Source organism: Mustela nivalis (assembly GCF_964662115.1).
Source record: "Mustela nivalis genome assembly, chromosome: 3".
In the NCBI taxonomy this organism is placed as follows: Eukaryota; Metazoa; Chordata; class Mammalia; order Carnivora; family Mustelidae; genus Mustela; species Mustela nivalis.
The window spans coordinates 46809751-46831692 of NC_139022.1; the positions used below are offsets into that span (position 1 = coordinate 46809751).

At 49.4% G+C, this 21942-nt stretch overlaps 1 long non-coding RNA gene across 1 annotated transcript; it reads right to left on the reverse strand.

The window, feature by feature from the left end:
• Positions 1–18696: 18696 nt before the first annotated feature.
• On the reverse strand, positions 18697–20241 carry LOC309860891. The gene is made up of 3 exons (XR_014309691.1): positions 19821–20241; positions 19354–19595; positions 18697–18883 (listed from the first exon to the last, which is right to left on the reverse strand). It is a non-coding gene; the product is annotated as an uncharacterized lncRNA (long non-coding RNA).
• Positions 20242–21942: the final 1701 nt, after the last annotated feature.

The window sequence follows — 21942 nt, forward strand, 5'->3', positions numbered from 1 at the left end:
CCCAGGTGGAGTAGTACAGCCCGGAGTGGGGTCCTGGCTGCTGGGCCTTCTGGAATGTTCCAGCTCAACAGATTGCACTCTGGCCACACTCTTCAGGGCTGCTTAGGCGGGAGCCTCGCTGTGGTGCCCGCTTTGCCCACCTGCCTCAATAACACCGAGACCCCGTCACCAGCCAGGACCCTGGGTGACGTCTCCATGCACAACCGTATAACAGGACCAGGCCTGGAGTCTGGGAGCCTGTCAGGTGGGCCAGCACTCTGCAGTCCCGGCGCCAGTGGGCGGAGGGCAGCCCTGGGAGGCCGCCCTGAGGGCCTCCTGAGCAGGTGTGTGGCCCCTCACCCTCTCCTGGGCTTTATGGACTGCATAAAGCTATGTAGATATGTGTCAATGTATGTCCTCATACACACATATACAGAGTTGGATTTCTTTGTTCCTGTTTTTATTTTTGTTTTTCATTACCTTGAACAACTCTGTAAAAGTTATCTTTAGAGGAATCTGGGTGATTCAGTTGGTTAAGCAGCTGCCTTGGGCTCAGGTCATGATCCCAGGGATCAAGCCCCACATCGGGGCTCCTGGCTAAGCAGAGATCCTGCTTCTTCCTCTCCCTCTGCCTGCAGCTCTGCATACTTGTGCTCTCTCTCTCTCTCTCTCTGTGTCACATGTGTTCACTTTTTCTGTGTTAATTTTTGCTGCCTGCGTTTTTCCTGTTGTATCAAGGAATTCATTTCCACGTCCTATATCATAAAGACTTTCCCCTGTTTTCTTCTAAAAGTTGTATAGGTGTAGCTCTTACATTAAGTTTTTGACTCATTTTGAGTGAAGTTTTGTATATGGTGTAAAGTAACTTCACTGTGTTGCTTGTGAATTTGCAATTTCCCTAAAAGCATTTGTTAAAAAGGCTCTCCTTTCCCCATTGAATGATCTTGGCACCTTTGCCAAAGATCATTTGACCATTTAGAGGAGAGCTTATTACTGGATTCCCTGTTCTCTCCACTGACCTATAGGTCTGTCTTTGTTCGAGTACTACATTGCTTTTAGTACTGTTGTTTTATGATAAGTTTCGAAATCAGGAACTGTAAGAACTCCTACTGCATTCTTGTTCAAGATTGTCTTGGCTATCCTTGTTCTCTTGAGATTCTGTATGAATTTTGCAATAGCTGTTTTTATTTCTGTAAAAAAAAAAAATGCATTGGGATTTTCATAGAGATCACCTAAGTCTACTTTTTGATGGATAATTATTCTGTTCTTACTCCAATACAGATCTTAGTATTTAGAGTCATTTCTAATTGTATTAGTTTGAATATTATCCCTCCATGGGAGGTAATGTTAAAGACACTACCGGGCAGCAAAAGGCAGCATTTCTGAGGCAGGATAGCATAAAGAGAAAAAATAAAAACCTTAATTTACAAATAACAGAAGTTTTTTTAAAAAGTGGAGATATATATATGTATGTATATAAAAATCCATTCAACCTACTTGACCTGTTTGGCACTGGAACACAAGGCCCAACAAATGCAGAATACCCAAGGACGCCAGAAATACTCGTTGAGATTAACCACATTCAAGCCCATAAAACAAGGCTCCAGAAAAAATTTTTTTAAAGATTTTATTTATTGAGAGAGAATGAGTGAGAGAGAGCATGAGAGAGGAGAAGGTCAGAGGGAGAAGCCGACTTCCCAAGGAGCTGGGAGCCCAATGCCAGATGAGATCCTGCAAGTCTGGGGTCATGATCTGAGCCAAGGCAGTGGCTCAACCAATGGAGCGCCCCTCTCCAGAAATGGGTCAACAACAGCTGAGGGGCACCTAGGCGGCACCCTCAGTGAAGTGCCGGACTCTGGGTTCTGGCTCAGGTGGTGATCTCAGGCTGTTGAGATTGAGCCCTAAGTCTAGCTCTGGGCTCAGGGCAGAGTCCACTAGGTCTCTCTCTTGGTCCTGCCCTTCCCCCCTCCCCCATTCGCGTGTGCTCTTTCCCTAAAACAAACAAGGAAAACCCTTCACAGCAATGAACAAGGGTTGAGAGTGGGAGGGGTGGAGAGAAGCCACCGGCCCTGGGGCGAGCGGGAGGAGCCCGAGATGCCCGCCCTCCCAGGGCCGAGCTCCCTCAGCCCCTGCTGCCGCCGTCGCCGCCGCCACCGCCAATCGCCAGAGCCCTGGCCAGCGCCAGCCTGGCCGCTGGGAGCCAGAGCGCTACGCTAACAGCCAGTAGCGCCTCCAGCGCTAGGGGAGCACGCTCAGTTGGCCGCTGCGGGGCTGCAGGCAGGTCCAGGGAGCAGCGAGGGCTGCGCCCAGGCGCCCACAGGAGCTGGGGGGTTGGGGTGGGGGTGGGGCAGGCAGGATGGATCCAGACCCCTGGAGACTAACTGAGCTGCTGCAGGGATTTGCGCGGTGGAGGTGCAGAGGCACCAGCCTGCGGACCTGCTGGAGTTCTGCTGCCGCACTTCAAGCGCCTGCAGCAGGAGAACCAGGGCAAAGGCGCCACAGACTTTGGCCATGAGGGCAGGACCTGGGGGGACTCGGGCACCGCGGTCTGGGGCAGCACCTCCAGGGAGGGGGTCAACTTCGCGGAGGAGTCCAAGCACACTGACTCTGAAAACGGGGGGTGGGGGGTGGGGGGGGTGCTGTGCATGCCAGGGCTTTGGAGGCATTAGTAATAAACCTATCCACAGGGGCGCCTGGGTGGCTCAGTGGGTTAAAGCCTCTGCCTTTGGCTTGGGTCCTCCTGGGATCAAGCCCCTCATCTGGCCCCCTGCACTGTGGGGAGTCTCTTTCTCCCATTCCCTCTGCCCCTACCCTCTTCTCTTGCACTCCAGATCTTTCTCAAATACTAAGTAAAATCTTTAAATAAAGAGACTTTGGGGATAGCTCTGACTCCCCCAACTCAGAGCTCTTGAGAAAAGTGTGAAGACACAGGCAGGGCAGGGCTCATGCAAACAGCTCCCCAGGACCCACCCTGCTTCCCTGTGGGTACGGGGTGGTGCTAGTATCAAGGAGGGGACACTGGAGACCCCGCCTGAGGCAGGGGACGTGGGGTCACATGATGGCACCGTTTCTCAACCTGAGGTGTGAAGGGACACGTGAGGCCGGTCTTCATGCCCTATTTCCCTGGAAATAGTTAAAGAAGCAGGATTCAAAGGACTTCTATTCCTTCTATGTGTTCTCCAATTCCACTGTTCAGTAATGTAATGGTAGCTGGTTTGGTCCCGTGTTACCAGCTCCTGTTTCAGGGAGCCTGGGTGGCCAGGCCCACTAGCATCTGCCTTGACCTCCTGTCATGATCTCAGGGTCCTGGGATGGAGCCCAGTTGGGCTCTCTGCTCACCAGGAAGTCTGCATCTCTCCCTCTCCCCCGCCCCTCCTCTCTTACACAGAGGCTCTCTCTCCAAATAGATAAATAGATAAATAAATAAATCCTTCAAAAAAATTAATAAATAAAAGCTCATGTTTTGGCAAGCTTTCATGTTGGAATACACTAGAGAGAAATGACACGTTTTCATTACCATAGCACACTCCCTTTTATTTTAAGCACCTTCAGGTTTGGCTCAGGTATTAGAAGGGAGAGGATTCCCATAAGGAAGGGGGAGCTCCATGAACTGTGCATTTGGCTGTGTTGGTCTCATGATGAGTCTTCGTGGGTGGCGGGGGAGGGAGGCAGGGGCAGGGTGACCGTTCCCACCCTGTGTCATCAGTGCCACTGCTGCTCACGGGGCTCAGGGGTGGGACTGAGCCTGTTCATCCCGAAGCCTAGAGTCTCCCCTTTCCTGCACATCACATCACTGTCCAGGGGACCAGTCCCTTGAAGTCTGCCCCACCAAACGCCTAGGTGAAGTCTCCTGGGGGACATTTGTAGACACTCTCAGCTACAGAAAACACAGTGAGCTCAGACCAGCAAGGGCCCTGGTGCCCTGTGGCTCCGTGCCCTGGGGATGTCAGGGCCAAGGTCCCCTTCTAGAATCTGTGGGGCTTCCTGGGTCCCAGACACCCAAGCGAGGGGGCCTCCTCCATCCGTCTCTGTGCCTCCCCCATCACTGCAGCACCTGTGTGTGCTTCCCAGGTTCTGGTTGGACAGCTGGAAAGGGGGGCCCTGCAGTTTTTAAAATGGACGTGGGTCTTTAGAATCATTGAGACCTATTTTTATTCGGTATTTAAACCCGATTTCCTCTCTGAATTATTTTGGTCACATCAGTTTTTCCATCTTACAGTGACTACTTTCAAGGGCCTTCTGCTTTGTTTCAGTCATGACATGCCTTTGCTTTTTGATATTGATGTTTGAGTCATTTGACTTTCTTGCTGTTCATTTTCACTTGATTGTTGGAATTCTCTATTTTCAGAGGGATCTGCTTTTAGCTCTGGGAATGTAGGTTTAGTTAGTCAGTGACCAATCTTTATTTCTGATTCTTTAGGTCCCTAGATACATGTCCAGAGGGCCATTTTTGCCTTGGCCTACAGTTCTATCAGCAAATGTTCCTATTTATTGTCCCAGACAGCAGGCTCACAGGGAGCCTGGGTGAGTGTCACAGACTCCCTAAGCTTGTCCTTAAATAATAAATAAATAATAAAATGAAATAAATACTAAATAATAATAATAATAATAAAATAATGAAATTAATTTTAAAATAAAATTAATAAAGGAAAAATAATAAAATAAAAATTAATAATTAATACAATTAATAAGAAATAAATAAATTGATAATTCAAGGCAGAGTTTTTGGGACCCCTGACTGTCTATGTGTGTTAAGCATCGGCCTTTCCTCAGGTCATGGTGCCGGGTCCTGGAATGGAGGCCCGCATTGGTCTCTCTGCTCAAAGAGGAGTCTGCTTCCCCCTCTGCTGCAACCCCTCCCCCTGTGCTCTCCATCTCTCTCTGACAAATATGTAAATAAAATCTTTTAAAAATTTTAGGGCAGAATTTTAGAAATAACCTCTAAAAAGATGAGCTGCCCGGGTGGCTCATTCGGTGGAGTGTGTGATGCTTGGTCTCAGGGTTGTGAGTTTGAGTTCCCTTCCCCCCCCCCCACCCCCGCTGTAGAGATGAATTCAGGTATGAGAAATAACCTCTAAAAACAAAGAATTTTGTCATTTTTTCTACGGATAGATAAAAATCTATATCCACATATAAAAATATGTGAGCCATGTTATGTTGGGACTCCCGTTACTGAACAATTGGAAAGCATGTTCAAATACAGAGGATCTTTGGTCAAAGCAAACTGTTGGACTATTACCGATGGGATTACAGTTCAGGATTTCAGAAACCCACCTCCCAGGCTTCCCATAAGGGGTGGGGTGTCGTCCTGCTACTCCATGGTCACAGACTATCCAAGAACACAGCTGGCTCTTGGCCTGGGGGGAACCGTTTTCAGCTGCTAAGTACCAGGGAAAGAAATTCTCTTCCCAGGCCAAGTTTTCAGCCTCCTGAGCCCCCGGAAGCATGTCTGTGGCCTCAGGAGCTCTCATTGCTTGAAGTTTCTCTGGGTGCCCCTGGTGTGGGTTGGGCCATGAGCAGATGAAAGCTCTGGTACTAGGCCAGCCCTGGACACAGGGAACGGTAGATGCCACCCACTCATGCAAGCAGGTACAGGGTCCCACCAAACTGCTATGCAGATGAGGAAGAGCCTGACTAGGACACAGTGGGGGTGACCTGCCCACTGGGGACCTGACGAGCAGCCAGGAGGAAGGGCAGGATGTAGATGGCCTCACTGTATCCCTGGGTCGCTGCTCCTCCCCTTTCCTATCTGCTCTGTTTCTCTGTGTGTGTGTGTGTGTGCATGTACATATGCGCGCGTGTGTGTGTGTGTGTGTGTGTGTGTTGTCAGTCCCCTCTGTTCCTCTCCCCTCCGACCTCCTTCTGCAGTGCTGTCCCTTCTGTGCTTCTCTGTCTGCTTGCTGCCCCATCTTTCCCAACTACCTGCCACTGTGTCCACGGCAGTCAGCGTCATCTCTCAACTAGTCCCCAACTACGGAACAGGGAGGAGAAGACTCCCTCCTTCTTAAAGTGCCTCTGAGGACTGGATAGGGATGGACAGACATGAAGAACTTGGCACGGCATTTGCCGCAGTCAGTGTTGAGAATTCCGTTTCGAGTGGCAGCAGCAGCGAGAGAGAAAAGCCCAGAGAGCACCAGGATCGCAGCTGTAGCTGACCGGGTGGCTTATCACCCATTGCTGTGTGGACCCACACACGCCAGGGGACCGCTGGGGTCTCTGTGAGAGGGTATTACCAGAAACAATTGCCTTTTGGGTTTCAGTGGGTGCTTGTGGGGACTGTGCAAGGAGACTCCACACCGGGTGCTGTCAGAAAGTAAAGAAAGTTCTGTGAATAGAATCCAGTCCGTGGGATCTTCAGGGAGAAGAGAGGAGAGACTCAGCTATAGATGTAACCTCAGACGCGGGTGTGCACGAAGAGCATGGCAAGGGCAGGCCAAGGACACTGGAACAAGAATGGTGGACAAAAGGCAAGACATAAAGCCCACTTGGACCTTCACCCTGTTGCTGGATTCGTCAAAATGGGGAAAGAACCCTAAAGGTCTTCAGAGCGTCTCCTAGAGGCCAGAGTCGCACAACATGTGAGCCCACCGTCCAAGATGTCACCCAGAACCAAAGGGCCTGACACCCAGAGAAGGAGGCAATGCAGGCACTTGCCCAGGGAAGAGAAAATGCATGTAGCCCTGCCATGCCCGGCTGATGGGTCTGCAGGGGCGCGGCTATGGGACCAACTCTTGTCCCTTAGTGCTTCAGGCCCAGCCAGGGGAGATGGCTGGCACCCACTGCACTCCCGTTCCCCTTCCTCAGTTCAGCCTTCAAGCCCAAGAGATCTGTGAATCCCCCAAGGGTTGGGAACGAGGGAGTTGACCCCCCATGGCGCCTCTGCAGGCCTGATTCTTGCACTGGGCGGTGACCCAACAGAAGCTGTGCGCGTGCACAGGGGTTCCTGCACGCGCGCTCACTCCTCAGGTTCCAGGTTCTAAAGCTGTGTCCTGGCAACAGGTCCCGCATTGTGCTCTAGTCCTTCAGCCGTGACTTGGCAGCTGAAGGAGAGCACTGTGAGCCTAGTTCGCTATCCTCAGTGTCTGGCCTTACCCAACTGCTCTATGGGCACCTCCTTGAGCAGGCCATGCCCTTCCCCACATCCCCGGGCTCTGCAGGGTCCGCACCTGCCAGGAGGGCTGGTCCGCCCCCACCGGGCTCATTGTGGCCCCAGACAACTCTTGGAGGCCAGGGCTCGCCCGGCGGTCCACATCCCGGGGTCCACTCACACGCGGTCCTCCAAGTACCCCAAAAGTTGGCAACCACGCTGAATCCTAGCAGCTTGGAGAAGGTACTCCGGGACCCTGGCGACCCCGCGCTTTCTTCTGGGGCTTCTTACCTCCTCCTGCAGGTGGGGCTGCCAGCTGAAGTCAGTGCTATCAGATGCCAGATCACAGATTTCCTGCCGCTGCCGCTCCGAGTCCATCGTGGACACGGTCACCCCCTGTCTGCTGCACAAGCGGGTCATCACTGGGCTGCGGCCCTCAACACCCAGAAATGACCATGGTGACTCCACAGCGGAGCAGGTGTGCAGAAACCCCAGACAGAGCAGCAAAGGGACAGCCCAGATAGAGACTCACAGAAAGGACCCTAAAGGCACTGAGGCCCCACAGGGGGCATTTAAGCCCCTGGGGGTCCACGGAGGCCCCTCTTCCTCTGTGCCCAGGCCTGGGCCTCTGCTGAGAGCCGTTCCCCGGAAAGAGAGCTCAGAAGATCCATACAGTAAGAAGTCCCCCAGCTCCCACAGGAGCTCCTGCCCCACTCAAATGCCATCACCAGTTCTTACAGTTCCACCAGGGGCTGCCACCTGGTCCAGAAGAAGAGGCGTCTGGCCACAAGTCAGGCCTCGCGGCCCCCAAGGTCCCCCAAAAACGTCAGCCAAGAGAGCCCCTTGTGTCCTGCCGGAGTGCCTGCACTTTGCCAAAAGAACCAGCCGGAAAAGGCTGCCGATACCACCACGGGGCAGAAGGCAGCGCAGAGGAACTATACATCCCCAGCTGACTGTTCCAGGCCCCGAAAACGCAAGTTTCCTCTGCTGCCACACAGGCGAGGGGAGCCTCTAAGGCTGCCATCATCCCCTGAGCCGGGGTTTCCAGTGACTGTTGAGGACCTGGACCGGGAAAAAAAAGCTGCTCCCCAGCGCATCCAAGATGCTCTTCGAGGGGACACAGAGGCCACCTGCAGCTGTGGCCCAACTAGCCCATCCAGTGCCTTGGCCCTGCCTGCTGCAGTGGCTGCTCCCCTGCCAGCCTCTGACTCCAGGGACTGCTCCTGTTCTTCCCAGCCTCTCCTCTTGGGATCTCACCCTGGCTACAGTGGCAGCAACGTTGCATCTACCCAGGCCCTCTCGATGCTGTCCGGGGATATCAAAGCCTCAGTCACAGTCCCCCCAGGGCTGCCTGCGCTGCCTGGAGGTAGGGGCAACCCAGGATCCACTGCCTAGGCCCTACTCGGGGCTGTTGGTGGGCAGTGGTCCAGAGCCAGCACCCTTCAATGCTCTCCCCCGCATGGACAGCCGGCAGCTCAGGCTCCAGACCCACTCCAGGCCCTGAGCACAGCAGTAGTCCAGCTGTCCTTGGGCAGTGGCACCCAGGCTGGTTATGTGGTTCCCTTACCCGCATCTGCCTCCTGGGGGACCCGTGCCAGTGCCCAACCAGGATCAGGTACCTATCTGCTGTACTCGCCCTGGTGCAGCTGCTGCCCCTGGCTTGACAGCTGCCCCCCAGTTACCCAGCGCTGGGTCCCATGCTGGGCCCAACAGCCAGCACCCCGGCCCCCCAAATGGCACCACAATGCCGGGCCCCATCAGCATGGGGCTTTCGGCAGCACCCCCAGTTTTGGGGAGAGGAGAAGATGTTGCAGATCGGTGCTCTAGATTTGGGGCGCTCTGCATCTCAGCAGCAATGAGCAGGGCCCCAAGTGGCCCGCAGGGCTCCAGGGCAAGACTGGCCTCGAACACAGGGGGCCGCCCACGCCAGAGCACCCTGTCGGGGACCACTGGAGCCAGCACAACAAACCAACCTGTGTCGGGAGCCCAAGTGTTCCTCCCTTCAGTCACATCCCCAGGCACCAGACCAAGCAGAGGTCCAGATCAGACGGCTGCACTTCCAGCAAGGCTGCTCACAGGGACAGAGTCGTCCTGGACTCTCCTCCTAGCAGCATCGCCTTTGTGGTCAGCATGGCCTACACCAGCCTGGCCACCAAGAGCCCCTCATCCCCGCCCAGAGATTGATTAGGTGCAAAAGAGCTTCACCGTGCAACAAGCCATCTTCCTGCACATTCCAGCCCACTGCCGCTACCCCTGGCTTGACAGCGGCCCCCCAGCTGCCCAGCGCTGTGTCCCATGCTGGGCCCAACAGCCAGGAACTCGGCCTCCCAACTGGCACCACAATGTCGGCCCCCATCAGCATGGCGATTTCGGCAGCACCCCCAGTTTTGGGGAGAGGAGATGATGTTGCAGATCTGTGCTCCAAATTTGGGGCAACTCTGCATCGCAGTGGCAACGAGCAGGGCCCCAAGTGGCCCGCAGGGCTCCGTGGCATACCTCGGCCCGAACACAGGGGGCCACCCACGCCAGAGCACCCTGTCAGGGACCACTGGAGCCAGCACAACGAACCAGCCTGTGTCGGGAGCCCGAGTGCACCTCCCTTCAGTCACATCCCCAGGCACCAGACCAAGTCCATATCAGATGGCTGCACTTCCAGCAAGGCTGCCCGCAGGGACAGGGGCGTCCTGGCCTCTCCTTCTAGCAGCACCGCCTTTGTGGTCAGCACAGCCCACACCAGCCTTGCCACCAAGACCCCCTCATCCCCTGCCCAGAGAATGATTAGGTGCAAAAGACCTTCACCGTGCCACAAGCCATCTTCCTGCGCATCCCAGCCCACTGCCGCTGCACCTGGCTTGACAGCGGCCCCACAGCTTCCAGGCGCTGTGTGCCATGCTGGGCCCAACAGCCAGCAACCCGGCCCCCCAACTGGAACCACAATGTCGGCCCCCATCAGCATGGCGCTTAGGGCAGCACCCCCAGTTTTGGGGAGAGGAGATGATATTGCAGATCTGTTCTCCAGATTAGGGCAACTGTACATCGCTGCAGCAACGAGCAGGGCCCCAGTGGCCCGCAGGGCTTCGGGGCAAGCCTGGGCCCGAACACAGGGGGCCGCCCACGCCAGAGCACCCTTCGGGGACCACTAGAGCCTGCACAACGAACCAGCCTGTGTCGGGAGCCTGAGTGCTCCTCCCTTCAGTCACATCCCTAGGCACCAGATCAAGCAGAGGTCCAGATCATACGGCTGCACTTCCAGCAAGGTTGCCCACGGAGAAAGGGGCATCCTGGCTTCTCCTCCTAGCAGCACCGCCTTTGTGGTCAGCACAGCCCACACCAGCCTTGCCACCAAGACCCCCTCATCCCCTGCCCAGAGATTGATTAGGTGCAAAAGAGCTTCACCGTGCAACAAGCCATCTTCCTGCACATCCCAGCCCACTGGCGCTGCACCTGGCTCGACAGCGGCGCCCCTGTTGCCCGGCGCTGTGCCTCATGCTGTGCCCAACTCCAGCACCCCGGCCCCCCAACTGGCACCACAATGCCGGCCCCCATCAGCATGGCGCTTTGGGCAGCACCCCCAGTTTTGGGGAGAGGAGATGATGTTGCAGATCGGTGCTCCAGATTTGGGGCACTCTGCATCTCAGCAGCAACGAGCAGGGCCTCAAGTGGCCCGAAGGGTCCAGGGCAAGCCTGGGCCCGAACACAGGGGGCCGCCCACGCCAGAGCACCCTGTCGGGGACCACTGGAGCCAGCACAACGAACCAGCCTGTGTCGGGAGCCCCGAGTGCTCCTCCCTTCAGTCACATCCCCAGGCACCAGATCAAGCAGAGGTCCGATCAGGCGACTGCACTTCAAGCAAGGCTGCCCAAGGGGACAGGGGCGTCCTGGCCACTCCTCCTAGCAGCACCGCCTTTGTGGTCAGCACAGCCCACACCAGCCTGGCCACCAAGACCCCCTCATCCCCTGCCCAGAGATTGATTAGGTGCAAAAGAGCTTCACCATGCAACAAGCCATCTTCTTGCACATCCCAGCCCACTGCCGCTGCCCCTGACTTGACAGCGGCTCCCCTGTTGCCCGGCGCTGTGTCTCATGCTGGGCCCAACTCCAGCTTCACGGCCCCCCAACTGGCACCACAATGCCGGCCCCCATCAGCATGGCGCTTTCGGCAGCACCCCCAGTTTTGGGGAGAGGAGATGATGTTTCAGATCTGTGCTCCAGATTTGGGGCACTCTGCATCGCAGCAGCAACGAGTAGGGTCCCAAGTGGCCCGCAGGGCTCCGGGGCAAGCCTGGCCCGAACTCAGGGGGCCGCCCACACCAGAGCACCCTTTCGGGGACCACTGGAGCCAGCACAACGAACCAGCCTGTATTGGGAGCCCCAGTGCTCCTGCCATCAGTCACATCCCCAGGCACCAGACCAACCAGAGTTCCAGATCAGACGGCTGCAATTCCAGCATGGCTTCCCGCGGGAACATGGGCATCCTGGCCTCTCCTCTCGGCCTCGCCTTGTGGTCAGCACTGTCCACACCAGCCTTGCCACCAATCACCCGTCATCCCCTGCCCAGCACTTAAGAGGACGCAAAAGAGCTGCACAGTGCAACAAACCATCTTCTCCCACATCATAGCCCACTTCCTTGGGTCCCAAGAGGCAGAGGCTGGGCTGAGCCAATAGCTACTTGGAGAAGTATCTAGTGGTGTACTTCCATGTGACACCGATGCAAGACTAGTGTGGAACAGGAGACACAAATCAAGTCTGGTACTGGAGCAAAACCGGACTCCCAGGCTGCCAGCCAACATTGGGAAAACTTCCCAATCCCTGACCCACCATTTTTAAGGAAGGTGGGGGCCTGAGGCCTCGTCTGTGATCCCAGGGGTCATGGCCCTTGGCACAGTACACGGAGATGCGTGTCCCTTTGGCCTCCAGTCCCACAGCTCCTGGGACTCCTGCTGCTGTCCACAGATTGCCCCTCCCCTCTCCCCACTTCCTTGGCAGAACCTTTAGGTAGTGTTCATTTCATTAATTAAAGCCTGTTGTAGTTTCTCTGCATAGCTCCTCTCCTGAGTCTCTTCTGTGGGTCATGTGGGCCAAAGTTGGGGGCCGAATGGATGCTGGCATGGGAAGCTAGACGCCACCGTTTCCAGGTTCCCATGGCCCAGCAGATGGGTAGGGCTGGAAGGACAGACCCTTGAAAAGTGAGTGTAGGTTTTCCGTTTCGGGGATGTGCCTGTGGAGGGCAAAGTGCGGAGACTCACCCTTGCCTATTGGAAGTGCTGCTCCTCTCCCACTGGGGACCCCACGGAATCTTCTTGCTTCACAGCCCTAGGGCGATGTAAAGACACTCCTGGCCTAGAGTATGGGTCTGGCATCAAAGATTGTGGCTCAGGGCAAAGGAGGACAGCTTTGCCTTGAGGGTATGACAGCTACCTGAGCGCTGAGTGACATCCCACTTCATACAAGCACCAGGCAAGCGCACAGAAAGGGATGATTTTAGCAGCAGGCTTTCAGGAGGCAGGGGAGACAATGGCAAAGGGAAACAGGCGATGTTCCAGCCTGAGCTGCTGGGCTTCAAGGACGTGTGTCCTCCTCCCCACCGAAGGCCTGCTGCTAGTTCGGGTTTTCTCAAGGTCATCGTCAAGCATGCTTGCATGACCAGTACAATTTCTCATTAGGGATATTTCAAGCAGCCCATCATTCGGAGGGACGGTTACATTTCCCCCTTTTTGTCAATGCAGAAGCAGCAAGTTCTTGAACCATTAGTCGTCAGAAAGATTTCCATGAGCATCTGAGGACTAAGCACAAAATGATTATAGCAATAAAAAGTATCATCATTCCACCTATAATGCCAGCACCAGTGTTTTGATCCAAACAAAGGGGTTTACATCAGATAAAATATCACTAATCCTTTGAGTGAAACTCACACTTGGAACTGATTGTAAGGATCACAGGGAATGCCCTGAATAGTATCTTGAAGGTGTTTAATATCCACAGTTAAATTACCACCATCGTGACTACTAATATGGGTCTGGGATGTATCACATAGAACACGGGTGCTAAGTTGAGAACAGGAGTCAGGTGGCTCGTCGGGCTCCGGGTGTGGCCAGGGGGCACTGCCAAAGCTGGTGGTGTCCTCAGGGAGGCATGTGGGTTTCTCCCAGTCTGAGGGTTTTGTGCAGCTCTGAATGGCATGGTCTCCTCCTGGGTTGCAGGCAGACTCCTTGGGTCTATCTCCTGAGTCCTCAATCAGGAGGGCTCAGGGGACAGGCCCCTGGGGACAGAAGCCTGTAACCCAACCGAGAGTTACCAGCGCTGGGATGGGCGCCCCAGGGGGATGAGTAGAGGGTGGTTTGGGCCACATGTGAGTGTGGCTTGCAGAGGGCTTTCTCACGTGATTTGGGCTGCGACCACTCGGGAACCCCAGCCAGTCCCAGGCAGTGGGACTTCGGGACTGTGCCACCAGAAATGAGTTCCCCAGGGGCTTTCCAGTCAATTCTTATCTCACAATCTTTCTGCCCAGGGCAGAAAGATCATGAGACTTGGCTGGCATTGGGTGGCCATTCCAGCCACGCTGGCAGTCTAGAGTGCTTTCTCACTAGGTGGGTACTTGTCAGGCCATCCAGGAACATGGGCCAGGTTCATGCAGCTCCCCCAAGGGCCCCTGACCAGGGGAGCATTTCGGGGGAAGAATTGAGGGAGTGGGTCCAGCTGAGAGTCAGCCTCCATATTTGTTGCCTGGTGGGTCGCCGAAGGTGGGGGTGGGTTTGAGGGGGCATGCAGGTTTCTCCTGCTCTGAGGGTTTTGCACAGCTCCGAATGGCACAATTTCCTCCTGGGTGGCAGGCAGAGTCCTGGGGTGCGGCTCAGTGGTCCCCAGTCTGAAAGGCATGGGGGCCAGGTCTCTGGGGAAGGAAGCCTGAAAACCCAACCAAGGGTTAGGGTTAGGGTGTAGGGGCATAGCAGGCCCAATCTGCTAGCACTGACGCAGGATCCCCAGGGGCCTGAGTGAAGGACTGGGGTCAGGTGTTGTATCAGGCTCCAGGTTTTGTGGCCAGGGGGGCCGCTGCAAGTGGCCTCAGGGAGGCATGTGGGTTTCTCCCAGTCTGAGAGTTCTGCACAGCTCCAAATGGCATGGTTTCCTAGTGGGTGGCCGGCAGATTCCTAGCATTTGGCTCTGGAGTCCCTAATCTGGACAGATTGGGGGACAGGCCCCTGGGGACAGAAGCCCGAAAACTCAACTGAGGTTTAGGGTCAGGGCCTGGGGGCATGGCAGGCCTGATCTGCCAGCGCTGGGACAGGGACCCCAGGAGGCTGAGTAGCGGGATGGGTTGACCACATGTGTGCCTGGCTAAGAGAGGGCTTTCTCACAGGGTCCAGGCTGCGACCACTCAGGACCCTGTGCGAGGCCAGGAAATGGCCCTATGGAACCGTGCCACCCAAAGCGAATTCACTGGGCATTTTCTTGCCAATTCTCATGAGCTTTCTGCCTGTATTGATATCGATTTGGGCAGAAAGCTCGTGAGAATTGGACAGTGTTGGGCGGCGAGTAGGGTCGCACTGTTGTCCACTGTCTAGAGCACTTTCTCGCTAGGTGCATGTCACGGCTATCCCGGGACATGGGCTGGTATGTGGCTCCCCTGAGGGCCCCTGCCCACAGGAGCTTTCAAGGGGCAGAGCGGAGGGAGGGGTCTGGATGAGCGTCAGCTTCCATGTCTGTGGCCCCGTGGGTTGTTGAGGGTGGAGATGGACTCAAGAGGGGCCTGCACATTTCTCCCGCTCGAAGGCTTTTGCGCAAATCCAGATGGCACTGTTTCCTCCTGAGTGGTAGGCGGAGTCCTGGGGTATGGCTCAGGGCTCCCCAATCTGGAGGGCTTGGGTGCCAAGATTTTGGGGACAGAAGCCTGAAAACCCAATTAGGGTTAGGGCCTGGGGTATGGCAGGCCCGATCTTCCAGCACTGATGTGGGTTCCCAGGCGGCTGAGTAGAGGGTGGTTGGCCAGTGTTCTGAGACAATTCGTGCCACTCATGTGTCTGGTATTTAGAGCACTTTCTCCCAGGGTTCAGGCAGCGAACACTCAGAAGACCGCGGGCCTGGCCTGGGTGGTTCCCCTGAAGCCCCCAGCACTGGAAACAAGTTGGCTGGGGGTTTCTAGCAATCTCACAAGACTTCTGCCCACTCAATATTGTTCTCTTCAAGTCAGAGTATTAGTTGTTTTGAGGAGACCTTGATACCCTAGTGTTAAGTGATCAGCCATAACTAACGTGAGTAATCGACTTCTTATAGCAGGAAGAAACATTAAAATAGTACAACATATTGACTAACTGAACTCCATACTTTAATAAAAACCTTGGCAATTTTTTTTTGTTGTTGTTAAAGAATTTATTTATTTGAGAAAGATAGATAGCATGAGAGAGCACGAGGGGAAGTCAGAGGGAATAGCAGACTCCCCATGGGGGTGGAAGCCTGATGTGGGACTCGACCCCAGGACTTTGGGATCACGACCTGAGCCCAAGGCAGTTGCCACCCATGTACCCTTTGGCAAGATTCTTAATATTTTTTAAAATCACGGCTGTCACTTTGTTTACTCTCTATATCTATTCCTAAAAGTATGTTGGCTTATATGAAGATAGAATTTTATCTTCTTTCATCTTTATTCTATATTGTATTTTACTCATTTAATTGTAGGATTATTAATTAAGGAAAAGTTCTGATCAAAACTTACCTGTAATTCCATCCACATTACACTTGAATTAAAGAATATAGAAAAAATATTTTTTCATTAATATTACCAGGTGTATCAACAGTGTGATTTATTTTTAGTTATGTAATGAAAAAAAAATACTTGGGTGTAGATTTTTTTCAAAAATGATAACCATGACATGATGAAATGGTCATTAAAATATTTCTAGATTTTGCTTTTTTATAAAAATCAGTATTTAGAATTTCACAGTGAAGAGGTCCTAAATTCTTCATACATGAAATTATATAAAAATAGAAGACATAGACATCTTTAACTCTTTAATCCTTTGATTAAGCAGCAAGCATATCACTCTTCCAGGCCAAACACTGCTTAAACAAAAAAAGAAAATTAATGACGTGCAAAATACTTACAAAATATGCAAAGCACACAATAAGACATCTCACTATATACATGTGTCATATTACTAATGAAGCTCAGATTTTTTTACTGTGTGTAAAAAAAGTGTATGTAAATCAAATTACAGCACATCCCTCAGATACAGCATCTTGGCCCATGGCTGGGATAGAACAGATTTTTAAATGAATCATAATATACTTAACAGCTAGACAGATGCTGGTGCTGACCAACACACTGACTTGTCCCACACACTGTATATTGAAGATCTACTGACAAGAGACCAGACAATAAAAGCCATATAGTATGCACATGTGCAAGACAATCTAAGGACTTTTAAAAAATGCTTTAGATATTTTAAGATATATAACTGCCACCCCCGTGGCTTCAAAGTAAAAATAAGTATAAATTCTTGAATATTAAGAATTTTAAATCAGATTTTTATCTAGTTACAATCCAGGGGCAAGAACTTTTTAGGATGATCCAATGAGACCATAAGTGACTCTTAATCTCACAAAACAAATTGAGGGTTGTGGGGGGAGGGGGCTTGGGAGAAGGGGGTGGGATTATGGACATTGGGGAGGGTATGTGCTTTGGTGAGTGCTGAGAAGTGTGTAAACCTGGTGATTCCCAGACCTGTACCCCTGGGGATAAAAATATATGTTTATAAAAAATAAAAAATTAAAAAAAAAAAAAAGATGATCCAATGAGAAAGACAAGATACACCCTGGAAAAAGGTTGTACCAGAACATAAGGTCCTTATGAAGAGCAGAACTCTAAACTTCAAAATTAAAACTAATCAATGAATTTAAATCTAATAGCTCCTTAAGGCGTTAGAGCCAATGGTAGGAACTATTCTTCCAATATTGGGAATATAGGACTTCTCAAAACATAAATCAAGGGCCTTAGATGTTGATTATTTCTTGAAGTAGTTCTAGATCTGATAATATAAATGTGCAAATATTTAGCCTTAAGTTCCACTAGTATAGTAATCTAAGTGATCTCTTTACACAAGTCATGATTCCAATATGAAATCACTGTATCAAAAATATTAGTAACACATTGTTGAAATACTATTACTTGTAAAATATTCTTTGTAGGTGCTTAATGATTTATGTGTTCAATTTAGACTTGAGATGTTTTCGCTTCTTATAAAAAAGGGGCCTCAGCATTTTACACAATTGTGTCACATTTGTGACAATATACTGATGCATCTTTAGATGACACAGAACAAATTCTTCGATTTATTTTACGAAATAATAGTGTTGGTGATTTAACCCTAAACCATACCCACAAGCACAGGTCGGCTGCAAGGAATACACAAATGTATCCAAATAGTACAATAGAGATTTATCAAGAAAACATCCTTTATATTAAATGCAGACCATATTAATAAGTATGAGGGCAATTTTAAGTCAGATCCTAAACACAAAAAGGGCATTGTAAATAAATGCTTCCATAACTACCACTATCTCCACGTAACTGGCAAAATATAATTCTCTTCTAAAGTCCCCAAATGTAGGCAACTACTAGTTAAAAGCAGGTAGCATTTTAAAAAATCAAAATTAACTCCATTTTCAAGGAACTTAAAGACACTCTACTTCAACAAATCTGTATGTAAAATTATCACGCCAATCCTCTTAATACTTATAGATGACAGGTCAATGACCTTTAAGCAAGGACTTTGCACTAGGACCCTAAAGTGTAAGTTAAAGGGTTATTAGGTTCAGTACATTCTTTGTGGTTTCATATAATTGCTTTGCAATTGATTAAATTGCTTTCTTTTAAAAGAATATATTAAAATTCCTTTAGAAAAAAAAGCAAGATATTTTGAAAAAAGGGATACGCACTAAAATTTTTTAAATATGCATTAAATGAACCTATGTCAAAATCTGAAATGCAGGCTATTCATTCTTGTACTCCTAACATAGGAAAATGTTGTTAAAAATTAAATTAAGGAAGAAAGAAAAAGTCAAACATCCTTAAGAAACTTAAGGAGTTTCCACAATTCCTAAGTCAGTATTTCTGTACTAAGAGCCTTGACTATGAGGAGGCAGAAATATAAAGAATCTCAATAAAATAAATATAGTAAAAACAAAACAAAATCTATATACTTTCTGAAGTATATAGAATACTTAATCTCCTTTTGTTCCTTTTATGAGATCATGTCGCTGAACATATACTCTAGAAAGGAGGCTAACTGTAGGCTTTTTGTTGTATAACATTTAGTTTGGTTGCACAAACCAAAAAATGTCCTAGACATCCACTTATGCTAGCCCCCTGCCACAGAACTAGTTCACAGCCTCAGTATCAAGGAGGACTGTTCTCTTTTGCATCAGTCTGATGAGCACTGGTCTAATGATGGGGTGAAGAGTTACTGTAGCTCTGTCCAGTTTAATTTTAGTGCAGTGAGGACTGTGAATCTGGCTGAATTCCGATAAGTGACGGTGGCTGTTGACCAGCAACTGTGGACAACACTGGTCTTGGGTTGAGATGGGGCGGCAGAGAATTAGCAGGGTGAATGAGAGGTGGTTGAAAGTTTGCCAGGGCTGGATGAACCGAGCCTGCTGCTGGAGTGGAGGAGGCTGCCGGTGAAGAGCAGGGGCAGCAGGCAGTGTTGGACGAAGAAGTGCTGGAGGCTGGTTCAGAGTGGCAATGGGGGCTGTTGGTGTTGGAGTGGATGATGGGGCAGGAGGTGATGGACCCAGAGTCCGAGGAGCCTGTGGGGTCTGTGCCTAGAGGTGAGGAAACAAAAATACATGTATGAGATGAGCGTTCCTAATGAACTGAATACAATATAGCTTGGGCTGTCACAGGAAAAACAAAACAAATCAAAACAAAACAAAAACATAACACCAGAGTTTTTTTGGAAGCACAGGCTTCTTTTATTTTAAACAAAACAAAACAAAAAACCAAAAACTGAAAAAGCAATGAAGCTACCAAACAGGCATCTTTATTAGTAATCAGCTTAACACTGGAAATAAAAATAAGACTATGAAAGAACAATACACTCTCCATTCTTCTAGGATCAGAACTTAGCATGTCCTTAGGACTTAAGAGTCACGAGAGAGGCACCACTGAGTAAGTGTATTATCAACCTTTCATGCTCATTTAGCTAGTCCTCTGACAAATTAACCTTACAGAACACCACACAAAATGATGATTCCTCAACTCATATTAGCACAAATTCCATACACAAACACACCTCCTCTTCTTCATCAGTGCTCTTCCCTGATGGCACATTAGAAGCAATTTTTGTCTCCTCCCCTAAAGTAGAAGCATCACCATCAGAAGCCTGGGTTCCTTGTTCTGCTTCCCACTCCTGCAATACCTCCTCTAAGTTAAACCGACGCCTGTAGTTTACAAAGAAGTTCTTCACTTGGCCAACAGTCTTGTTGCCAATTACATCTGCAATAGCTTGAAAATCTTTACCATATTTGCGGACACCTGGAAGGCAAAGTAAATAATACACCTGTGAAGGATCAGTAAGGAGAGCTGTGTGTACTATACATCATGCACACACAAAAGATACCAGCAATGAAAATCCTTTCTCATAAACTCTGCTCATTTCTCAATTCTGAGATAGAGACTAAGATATCAGGGTCACAGATGAAAACTATCAATTATGTCATTTCAGCGAGCCAGCCTTCAACTGAACAATCAGAAACTTACCATTTTTTACATACTCAGTTATTTTCTCCAATCCTCTCTTGAACTCTCAAATACAGTCCATTTATTGTAAAGCATTGAATTCTTTGTTCCATCCTCAATTCCACATTCATTTATTTCCCTCGTAGCCAGTCACCTAAATTTGAGCAACACCGTTTGTAAACAAAACTGAATGGGAATGAGCCATCTGTTTTATCCCCTCAATGGATTGAGTGGGTGGTCTTAGAGTTCCCCCATTAAGAAAAGCATCATAATTTTGGTTTTAATACCAGCTTCAATTGGTTTTCTTGCCTAATCTCACCAGGGCACCAATGAATAGAAATGAGGTAAAAAGAGAATCATGACAATGTGATTCCGCAAAAAAGGGAAACTATTTTTCAGAGTTAGTTGGATTTCAACTCCTCTAACAATTTCAAAGACTGTGTATGAGGAGTCTTAGCTGTACTTTATAGCCTTAAGAGTAAGGTTACAGTAGTGACTACATGTACTTGTGTTTATCATCACTACCTTAAATTTAATGACTGTACATTCAGTTATTTGAGAACCTAACTTTTTGTAATGGAAATTTTATTGGAATGAAAGATTGATATTTGATTTATGAACCTGGGATAGTCAATTATACTACAGAATTTGGAATGACTTTATATGATCAGATGGATAATAAACGGCTCTTAAGGGAATTCTAAAAGGACGTTCACTGACTCATCATTTAACTCAAAATACAGAAGGTGTCAAAAGTGTTGACTTTACAATTTCATAACTGTTTAAAATACCAGAAAACACTCATTAATTAGAGAAGAGAAAGGGAAATAAATGATACTTATGATACTAAAAAGTCTATAATATAACCTAAGCAACCAGAATCATGGGAATTTAAATAAATTCAATATGTATACAATCATAGATGAGAGAATATAAGGGTATGTTAGCACCTCAGGAGAAATGCTAGATTCATATCTTACAGATACCCAATTACCTTAAAGCATCATCAGGATATGACAAAATTCTTGTTTTTAATTTCTGCCTTTATTTTATATAGAGAATTTGGGAACGAGTAATCTCTTGCTTATATTCAACTAGCCAGGCTTGACTATGGGGAATGCTTTTATCTTAAAGAGCATTTTGGGCAGGAGGTTTCACATTAAGCTGGAATGATTTTTACTACAGAGTTTGGGGTCTGTAAACTGTGCTCATCTGCTCTGTTCTCAAAGGGAAAGACATAAACATGATAATAAATTATGGCACATTATTTAGCAAAATAAGTTCTTTTTAAGTCCATAAGCTGATTTTCAGTTCAAACTCCATAGCTGACTAAAAAGTCTAAGGGTGACCAGATTCTACTAATTCCACATCTGCAATAAAATCTAAGGGTATTTCATATCAGGAATTATTGCTATATATTCAAGTACTTCTCTACTACTTATATTCTGGAAAATAACAACACATTTGAGATTGCTGTACTGAAAAATAACTCCTAATTAGAAATCAGACACAGAGTTCTATCGATGTACTATTTTTTACAAGGAACATGTAATTTATATTCTAGAAATGACCAAATCTACTGAATACATGAGTTTGGAAATGAAAACTTCAAATAAATCTAAGATTAGTTCTTCCATATTATAGCAAGAAGTCACATTAAGATGGACTCCAAATACGAAGACATTACAATCCTCAGAACACCTATTTGTTTAGCAAAATATATTACAAAACCTACCAATAAGTTGTCCCCATGTCTGATTCCATTTTATTTTCTCTTGTTTCAGGGACTTGATCTTGTTAGCAACACTGCTGCACTTCCAGAATTACAGACTCCCAAATATAAACTACTTCCTATTGGAACCTTAGTTTTCCCAGACACTCTGAATGTCAAGGATTTTTTCTAAGTCACCTAGGTTCTGAGTCACCCAGGTATGTTTATCATTAACTCATGTATGCCATATAAACTACTTGGTAAAATCTCAAGGCTCAGACCATACTGCAGACTTCTGTCGTCTGGTTGAGGATCCCACTGGTGTCCCAAGAACACGCAGGCCTTCGGGGATGTTAATGTGCTCAGCCTGCAGGGTAGCAGGGCAGGGTCTGGAATAGCTAGAGCTCCTTGACAGTTGTTTCTGGACAAGAG